General features: G+C 40.6%; 1 long non-coding RNA gene across 2 annotated transcripts; it reads right to left on the bottom strand.

The window, feature by feature from the left end:
• Positions 1 to 1,639: 1,639 nt before the first annotated feature.
• LOC140332037 (uncharacterized) lies at positions 1,640 to 7,619 on the bottom strand. 2 transcript variants are annotated; one of them, XR_011921025.1, is made up of 5 exons: positions 7,539 to 7,619; positions 7,304 to 7,421; positions 2,649 to 2,735; positions 2,363 to 2,422; positions 1,640 to 2,054 (listed from the first exon to the last, which is right to left on the bottom strand). It is a non-coding gene; the product is annotated as an uncharacterized lncRNA (long non-coding RNA). The 2 variants fall into 2 exon arrangements; XR_011921026.1 differs by lacking the exon at positions 7,304 to 7,421.
• Positions 7,620 to 10,036: the final 2,417 nt, after the last annotated feature.

The raw sequence follows: 10,036 nt of genomic DNA, 5'->3' as shown, positions 1-10,036 counted from the left end.
TATGTTATCCGGGAACTGGGAAGTTGGAACAGCAGTCCCTCTGTATATGTCGGGGGGGATGAGATGGGAGACACCGATATGTGTAACAGGAACCAAGAGGTCGTGGATGACCAGATTGAGCTATGAAGTTATTTAGCTCAGTAGACATCGATAGACTTCTCCACAACAAGTATGTGGCCGTCCTGGGAGACTCCATTCAAAAATCCATCAACAAAGAATTTGTGAAAATACTGCAGAATGATGAGTTTCGAACTGAGAACCAGCTGAAAGGGAAGGGTGAGATGTCATCTGCAAACGACTCCACATGAAAGGGAACGGGCTTGGTAGAATCATCGGGGAAAGAATACCCTGTTGAGCTTGAGTCTAGTCTGGCATCTAGAGCTGGGTAGGCGGCAGCAATAAGAGCAACACAGCCATACACACTTTGTCTCTGCGCCCACCGCCACTGTAGGGACAGTGGAAAGCTCATTCATCTATTCATGGCTCCAATAGCTACACCTTCTACACTGTCAATAAAGTATGATGGCCTCAACCTCTAATGCCGTCCTTGCGCTGTCTCAGGGCCCACTGCGTCCTTCTCCTCCTGCTGTTGCTGATGCCGCCTGTCCAGTACCCAGCTCTGGATGGCAGTTAACAATGCTGTCCACACTCCGTCTCAGGGCCTGCCACCTCCTCCTCATGCTGTTATGCTGCCGCCTGCCCAGTACCCAGCTCTAGATGCCGGACTTGACTCAAGCTCAACAGGGTCTTCTTTCCCCGCTGATTTCGCCAAGCCTGTTCCCTTTCGTGTGGTTTCGCTACATAGTAGGTAGGGACATATTGGAATCTCGTTCATCCATTCATGTCTCCAATAGCTACAGATTCTACACTGTCCATATAGGTGATGGCCCCAAGCTCTAATACCGTCCTTGCTCCGTCTCAAGGCCCACGGCCTCCTCCTCCTGCTGTTGCTGCTGCCACCTGTCAGCACTCTATTCCTAAAAATGGTATTACAGACATCTAGGTGGCATTGATGATGCACTACACCCAGCTCTAGATGACAGTTACTAATGGGGTCCTCACTCTGTCTCAGTGCCCACTGCCTCCTCCTACTGCTCCTGCCACCTGTCAGTTGTAACCTATAACAGAGCTGTGCAGCTGGCTAATTTTTTGACTGAAAGACCCCCCTCAGGCACCTCTGACTGCACTCTGAAGCCTGAGTGTGGCTTGTAACAGAGTAGTGAAACCTGGTGGCTAATTTTTGGACTGGAGGAACCCCCTCGTGGCCCTTTCTGCCACTACCCGGAGGCCGAAATAAAATCCGGCATGTTCCCTTGACCGCCCCATAAAATGGCCTTGCCAGGAACATAAAAAAAGCCTTCCTTATTTTTTTTTTACTTGTACACTTGTGCAGAGCTGGGGGAGTCTTGACATGTCTTTTTAAATGTATTTAAAGGCTGTAGTAGCTCTACACAGTCCGAAAAAAACAACCCAAATTTTTCCCCTGTTGACTTTAATAGAGTTCGAATTTGACGTTCGTTCACCCGAATAATTTTGCTCTGTTCGACCGAATAGCGGTCGAATCGAATAGTGAGCTATTCGACCAACACTAGTAAGGACCTGTTCCAAATTATTTAAACTTGGGGCAGACATCCTTGACTCCACTACTTTATCAAAATGGCCAACCAGCCTCTGAGTGAGGCTTAGAAGCTGGTTGCTATAAAGGGAAAATAAAAAAATTACTACAATATCACATACCTTTGTGGGTCACCATAACATTATGCAGACAGCATCCTTACATTGGAACATCAACAAATGTTAGACACATTTATTCTGAATCCTTTACAATAAACATGGGTTGCTTACGGAAACCTCAGGTGTCTCCTCTTCTTCTTGTGGTAAATGTCCACCTGAGGGACCCTAAACAAAAAAAAACACAAATGGAACACAGTGGGAAAGGTTCATTCCCCAACACATCCCAAAATAAACACTAATGGACCAGTTCTTGTCTACTTCCACAATGGATGCAGCCCGTGCAAACTCTTCAGAACCAGAAGCCAGCAGACATGGATGTTCTACAAAAGGCACATGATATATCACATCAAAATGAATGAATGTGTTGACAAGTCTTCACATATCAAAAGTCCCCAACATTTCACACAGGTAAAATATTTTTTACATTCAGACAGAAATTAGAGTAGAGTCTACTTTAAATATTTAACTCAAGAACCTCAGACATTCCCAAAGGAAGGCTGCACCAGAAACATCTCCCAAGAAAATTTAACAAATCTTATATTTATATTTATAGATATAATATAGAGAGATCGAAGGTTATTATTTACCTTTTGGAAGGCTGAACACACACACACACAAACCAAATTACCTGTATTCTCCTCCAGGCTTCTCTGCAGTGGATCAACGACCTCCTCCTGTAGATGGTGATCTGTTAAATAAAGCACAAAAACAAATGAAATATAGAGTGAGCTTGACTCTAACCCGAGTTCATTAGGATTGATTGGTTCACCACAAATATAACTACAAAACATACCACTCCCAGAGTAAAAAATGTGTGAAATGAAACACTCATATTAGACATGAGAATGGTTATAAACATGATTAGAGACAGGTGCACAATGTCAAACAAGATATATCATGAAGGTTCATCTTACAGGGAGGAAGCCCAGTGTCATCCTCATCATCCACATCACCCCGAGCACAGAGGGCAAGAGGGGACTGCTACATCTCAGGGCGTACTACTGTAAAAAAATTAAATACACACATTGTTGATGCAAGTCAAAAGAAGGTAAAAACACACTAAAGAGGTCATTTTAAAAAAATTATCTTATATTTCACCCCAAACATAAATAGGTAAAAACACAATCCTATTTTGTTCTCAATGCTAATGAGTAAACTGTTGCAATCCCAAAAAAGTACAAAAATAAACATTAACATTGGTAGTTAGGTAATGTAAAAGGATTGAACTTACATGGTTGCCATGCATCGGAGTCAACCCGGTAATCTACCCCTACCACCGTTTCAGGCCCAATGAATGGCAGCGCCAATCTTTCGCTGCACAAGATGTTCACGATAGGTCCCACTCCTTCCGGCCTCTGTGCCCAGGACCCTTATGACGTGTCTGAAGATGTCACGAACACGTTTTTGACACTGGGTAATAGTCTGTTGTGTACTGCATTAACACTCCTGGCAATTTCCTCTGAGAGTCCCTGCCTTACAGCATGGGAGGTCTAGGAGTGCAAACCCCCACGGAGTTGTGGCAAATGTTGTACAAAGGACTCCATGAGGGCTGCATTTTGCTCAGGAGTGAAGCTAGTTGCCTTGAAAGCAGAATCCCTGGTCCGGCTCAAACTGGCTGAGGGTGCCAGGTTGAGGGCCCAGGGGCCTAGATATTACTTGGCCTGTTTCACAAAGCAACCTAGCTGGCCTGAGGGAGCTGCCTGTTGGTCTATGGACTGATGACCCTGGGGTGGTAGTGGTGAGGCCGGCAGCAGTGGCAGCAGCAGCAGCGACAGCGGCCGTGGCAATGGTGGTGGCCATTCCAGAAGGAAAAACAATAAAACAGTTATGGGACAACACCAAAAACATTTTTTGGAGGAATAAAGTAAATGGTGTATTCTTACTTTTAGTTCTGTTTTTCTTGTAGCAGCCTTCTGGTTTGTGTGTTTTTTTTTTGTTTGTAATTTTTTTTGTTTGCATGCAGAATGGCTAAGAAGCTCTGTAAAAATATTTAGGGATACAGTACGTCTGCACTCAAATGTGCACCGGGGCGAGGATTGTGCATGTTGTTATCATGAAGGAGGATATTGAGGTGGAGTTGCTTTTCACCACAGCTGTTGTGGCATCAAACACAACTCTTCTGGTGAAAATCCATTTCTGGCTGCTCCGTGGTCATCCCACGGAGCAGCCTTAAACTTCGCGACGGGTCCGGGAGCCACGTGTTTTCTTGGAGCGTAGCCACCTGGATAATATACGTGACCAGGATGTCAAAAGGCGTTTCCGCCTGCCCCGCCAGGTCATCCATGACCTGTACAGCTTGCTGGAAGCTAAAATTGCCCCAAAAACAAAGAGAAACCAGGCTGTGCCAGGAATGACTAGGCTCTTGGCCACTCTCTATACTTTAGGAAGGGGTTCCTTTCAAACCTCCTTGGCCTTAATTTGTGGACTAAGCCAGCCTACAGTTTCCAGGGTTTTTATGAAGGTCATAAATGCCATTGTAGACCTTGCCCCACTATATATTCAGTTCCCTCAAACAGCTCAGGAGTGGAGGAAGGTAAAGGTGTATTTCTTCAGGTGAGCGGGATTTCCTAATGTTTTGGGGGCCATCGATGGCACCCATGTGGCAATTCAGGCCCTTAAACTGCAGGAAATCGCCTTTCGCAACCGGAAGCAATATCATTGGCTGAATGTACAAATAGTCTGAGTGCACAGATTGATTGTACAAAAATCATGAGTGCACAGGCTTCCCAGGATCATGCCATGATGCCTATATCCTACGTCAGACAGCCCTCTACCAGAAATTTATCTTTTGAAAAATGCCTGAGGCCTGGTTGATAGGTAATGTATAATGTCATTACTGTAACACAACTAACAGCAGAAAAATCATAAGGACACCTATTATGTTTCTATGTCCCTTTGCATTGTCAGAATGCCGGGCTATGACCTATATTGTATATATGTCATATTTTGTGCCAACATCCAATTTAGCAAATAGTTTATAAATATTGTACAATATTGGGAGCATGGGGGAAGAACTAACTTTCAGATATTCCCAAAAGCCCTAGTATATGTACTATGTTCACAGCTCACAGTACCTCAGTGTGGTAGTCAGTAGTAACAATGGCTCCCAACAACCAAAAAGCAATAAAGTGACCGAAGAGTACAACCCTTAACAACCTTTGTAAAAAAAACTCTATAGTGTTACACTGCATTCACAGAACACTTACTATACCAATAACTAACACCTATTATGTTAGTCTTTTTACAGCTGACAAGGGATACCGTCAGCTTCCATGGCTTATGACAGCTGTGCATCACCCCCGGTCTGAAGCAGAGCATAATTACAACAAGGCTCTGCATAAAAGCCGGCGGGTTGTGGAGCACACCATCGGTTTCTGTGCTTGGTGCGGCCCTGTGGTGAACTCTTCTACTCATCTTGGAAAACAGCAGAGTCATCATGGCATGCTGCGTCCTGCACAACCTGTGCCTGCACCATGGGACATTCCAGAGGAACTCGAGCCAGAGGTGCACCAACATCCCGCCTCCAGCTCCCAAAGCAAAGCAGAGGGCCGTCGAGTCAGGGGTGAACTTATTGCGATTGTCTATGCGCGTGAGTATTTACAATGCATGCATTACATATTTTAGCACATCATGTTTAGGTTACAAACCAACCTAGGAGTTTAAGTCATAGCAAGCACACTTTAATCATTTGGAAATGAAATAGCAGACATATTTGTGTAAGAGCTGGACTTTTATGTGACACCTTACAAAAACACATTGCCAAACTGGGGCAGAGTTTCATTTAGTGCAGATTTGGGCAGATTGGGCAGCCAGAAAAGCATGAAAAATACTGTCCAGCACCATGTAGTTACCACTAAAACATGATTAACCGTGCTGTTTAACACATCCTAATAATGGAATCTATTTTTTTTACAGGGTGATAACATCCCTATGATTTGCTGCCAAGCCTCTGAAATGTCACATCACAGACTACTGTACATTCGTGGATGATATTGCTTCCGGTTAAAGGAGGAATCCACCTTTATGTTCCTCCACTCCCAAGCTGATGTGAGGAAGTTAATATATAATGGGCCAAGGTCTAAATGGCATTTAAACCTTCATAAACACACAGGAAACTGTGGACTGGCTCAGTGCACAAATTAAGGGCGACGTGGTTTGAAAGGGCTCCCTTCCTAAAATATATAGAGTGTCCAGGAGCCTCATCATTCTTGGCACAGCCTAGCTTCTCTTGGTTTTTGCAGCAATTTTAGCTTCAGAAAGATGTACAGGTCATGGATGACCTGGCAGGACAGGCATAAACGCCTTTTGACATTCTAGTCTTTGGTTTGAGGAGCCAAAAAAAAAAAATGAGTTTGTTGGCAGAAAGCAATAAAATATGTTTGGCACTAAGTTAAATTGTCCTTGGCATTTTTCAATACAAAATTACTAATACGATTAGAATCATGTAAACACATAAATAAAGCATACTATCTGGTATGTAAGAGTGCTTGACCCTGCTTGTGAGCTTGGCAATCATTGTAGTTTGATGTTGTGCTTGGCAACCTAGACCTCCTTCCATCACCATCAGGTGTGTGAGAATGAGTATGCAACTCAGCTGGACAACTAATTGAAAACAGTTTGAAGAGCAAGTGGGTTTGTATAAAATACAGCTAAGATCAGAAAGCACAGCACAATGACAACAAACCTATAACACTACCACAAATGATTTGAAATTTAGGTGATTTTTCAGTAGGGACAGATATGGAACAATGGATTTAGGGTTCATGTGTTAGTTCCTGTCAGGGAAAGCTTATTTTTTCACCAAACCTGGAAAATTGTAATAACAAAATAAATATGAAAGACGGTTTTTTGGCAGCAATTTCTTGTGTATTCAACAAAACACATTAATACATTCTCTAGTGTATGAAAAAGCAATTATAATAACAAGAACACAGATTTGTGAGGTACTTCCTCTTCCCTTAAGGTTAGTTACCCAAACATTTTCGTTAACATCCACAGTACATTTGGAGAGGTACTTAAAGTGCATAGAACGTGTAACATATGAATATTTCTTATATCACAGCCTTGTTAACCCGACGCATTTTGCCCAATCTAGGCTTCCTCAGGGGTGAAGCTATGTATGTTGGAGTTCAAAGCACTGTTTCTTGAAAACATCTAAATATTTAATAGATATGTGTTACAATAGTATATTGGTATTTAAATAAATTGTTTTATTTCATACATTTATTAATAATTAAGTTACTTTCATTGGAATATACAATCTAAGGTTACAATAATCAATATCATATTAATCTTAATATTTAATCTCATATGGTAGATCAGGGGTGAAAACGAATACCCTGTATGTACAATATGTTCAAACAGTCTCATTAGTTCAGAAATAACTTTACTAGTTATCCACATACTGCATTTTCCTTATATAGATATATATTTTTGTAGGGATATGCATATCTGCTAAAACCATCAATGTATATTCCCAAACTACCAGTAAACCCATAACAATAGTTAGATTTTTTTAAGTAAATAAAATGTCATAATAAATATAGTAACAGACTTAAATTATCCTTACTTGTGCGCAAATGTCATTTTGTGGAGTAACATAAAAAATAATAATTCTCTTCAGCCTGTATGAAATGGCACTTTCTCCTTTTGTATAGGTGTTTCTTATAGGTTTTCTTAATGAAAATCTATAAAGAATAAATATTATAGTAGTAGGTAGATATTGAAGATCATATAAGTAACATATTATATATATTATATAGTCATTACATTGAGTATTAAAGGTAGTTTTAGTCGTTTCTTACCATTCTAGATATGCAGGATACCTCCATATAAGGATGAGTAGGTACAAGATGTGCTTCTGATAAGAATCCACTATTAAACCTATAGTGAATAAAGCATTGCAATCAAGGCTTATTTATTCCATGCCAAAGTATATTATGCCATTATTTAGGTTTGTTTGTTTGTTTGTTTAGGCACTTACCCCTGGATATGTCTCAGAGTTACTTACAGTGTACAGTTAAAAGTAAAGAGCCGAATGACAGGAAAGTGTCCTGAAGCCGCCCATATATGGACTAATGGGTCGGCGTTCCGGAAATTCCTCTCACCATGTGCACTTCGTACAGCGTGAACGGCGTGCATAGAAGACATCTGATTAGAGGAGTCTGCCCATCAGATGACGTAGGAGGGAGGAAACAGGGGAGGAGGAGAGAGGAGAGAAAGGAATTCCAAGGCAGGTCCTACGGCTCAGTGCTAGTACGCCATGCATCTGGATGATGCACGCGATTAGCACAGCGCACCTGTCCAATAGAACAAGCACATATGGGGATGCAGCATGATGGGGTGACCACCATCCTCTCCTAGGGCACCGACCAACTTTTTTGCCGATGTCCCTGTCCCCGCAAGTCAGGGGGCGTTCCCAGGGGTCCAATCTCATGGCCATATGTCACATTAATGATTTTTTGAACTGAGAGTAAATGAGAGAGCGGTGGAGCTGTATTTTTACAAATAGTATATAGATCTGATCTTTTGTTAGGAAAAGTACATTCCAAAAAGTTTTTAGGGTATCATAATACAGTGAAAATACATTACATCAATAAAAGTTTTGCAAAGTGTATAAAAAATTAGATCTTTTGTAGAAAGGGGCGTGTATTACAGAAGGTTCATTTGATATCACCATAGAGTCATAATAAGGTACACCAATAAAGGTTTTACTTAATACATTACATCAAATAGAAAAAACAAAGAAATGCAAGTGTATCTGATCTTAACATTTGCCTACACAAGCAAAGTAAAAAACATATATATTAGGTTATTCCCATCTATATATACTTTAACAGTGTAAGATAAGGTTGATATTTATGATGATAATAGTATAGACAGTATCCATAAGGGGGGGGGGGGGGCTTTTCACCCATATTCACTACAAAAAAGGTTTGAAACTAAATGTCTATTTCAAACCTGATGGATGGTTAGCTTTTAAGTGAAAATCTATTTAGCTTCATGCTGAAGCAAGATTCCTCCCCTTTGTTTATGAGACATTTGTTCTAAAGCTGAGAATTGTATACAGTCTGTGTCAAAATTATGACAAGTGCCTACATGTACACTAATGGGTATTAGGATTCTTCCATTGGTAATTGCATATATATGTTTGTAGATATCTTGTTTAAACTTCCTTTTAGTTTTCCCTATATAATATTTACCACATCTGCATGTAATGAGATATAAAATCCCTTTAGATTCACAGTTTACGTGTTTGTTTAGTCAATGTTTTGATCCACTAGGTAAGGTCAGAATTTGATTTTCATATATCCAATTACATTGTTTACAATGTCTACATTTAAAAGTTTCTTTTGGTCTACTGGTTTTGTCCATTACTGCGACATAGGACCTTCATTATTGATATAAATATCAACCATATCTTCCACTGTTAAAGTATATATATGGATGGGAATAACCTAACATATATGTATTTTACTTTGCTTGTGTAGGCAAATGTTAAGATAAGATACACTTGCATTTATTTGTTTTTTCTATTTGATGTAATGTATTAAGTAAAACCTTTATTGATGTAACTTAATATGACTGTATGGTGATATCAAATGAACCTTCTTTAATACACGCCCCTTTCTTCAAAAGATCTGATCTATTATATACTTTGCAAAATTTTTATTGATGTAATGTATTTTCACTGTATTATGATACCTGTAATGGGCCTGGGCACACAAACCACAGGCAACTCCAAGAATCCTTTTCTCAAGCTTTATTGTCGTCATTAAATAAGGCAAGGGTTAATCACAGATGATCAGTCCGATAAGCGTGGTACAGAAGGGTAAGGCAAAGGCAGGTCAGGAACAGTCTGAGGTCAGGGCAGGCAGCAGGCAAGAGTAGTCACAAAGAGTCCAAGGTCAGGGCAGGCTGAGTTAAGGCAGAATTAGGTATCAGACTGGGTTTCTATTGGTAACTACACAACAGGTTATTATGAACCAACACAGAGAACGCACTGTGGCAGGCGCAGCACCATGAGGTGCCTTGTGCGCTGTGGCATTAAAGGAATTATGATTTCTGTTTCTCTTTAGTCCGATCAAACTGTCTTTACTCTATAATTCCCCTAATACCGTTCCATAAAAGCAGTAGGTTTAAAGAGCACACCTAATACTTTAGATAACTTCTTTATTAACTTCAACTTTCTTCATACAACAATGTTGATTCTGCAGCAGTAAGTCTATGTACAAACATGTGTTGAATAAAGTATCACAAAATGATGGTTGAAGTTTTGATGATAATGATAATAATACTGATA

Source organism: Pyxicephalus adspersus, chromosome 5 (genome assembly GCF_032062135.1).
Source record: "Pyxicephalus adspersus chromosome 5, UCB_Pads_2.0, whole genome shotgun sequence".
Lineage (NCBI taxonomy): Eukaryota > Metazoa > Chordata > Amphibia > Anura > Pyxicephalidae > Pyxicephalus > Pyxicephalus adspersus.
Note: the sequence above shows the minus strand (reverse complement) of the source record. Positions and strands in the feature narration are given on the sequence as shown.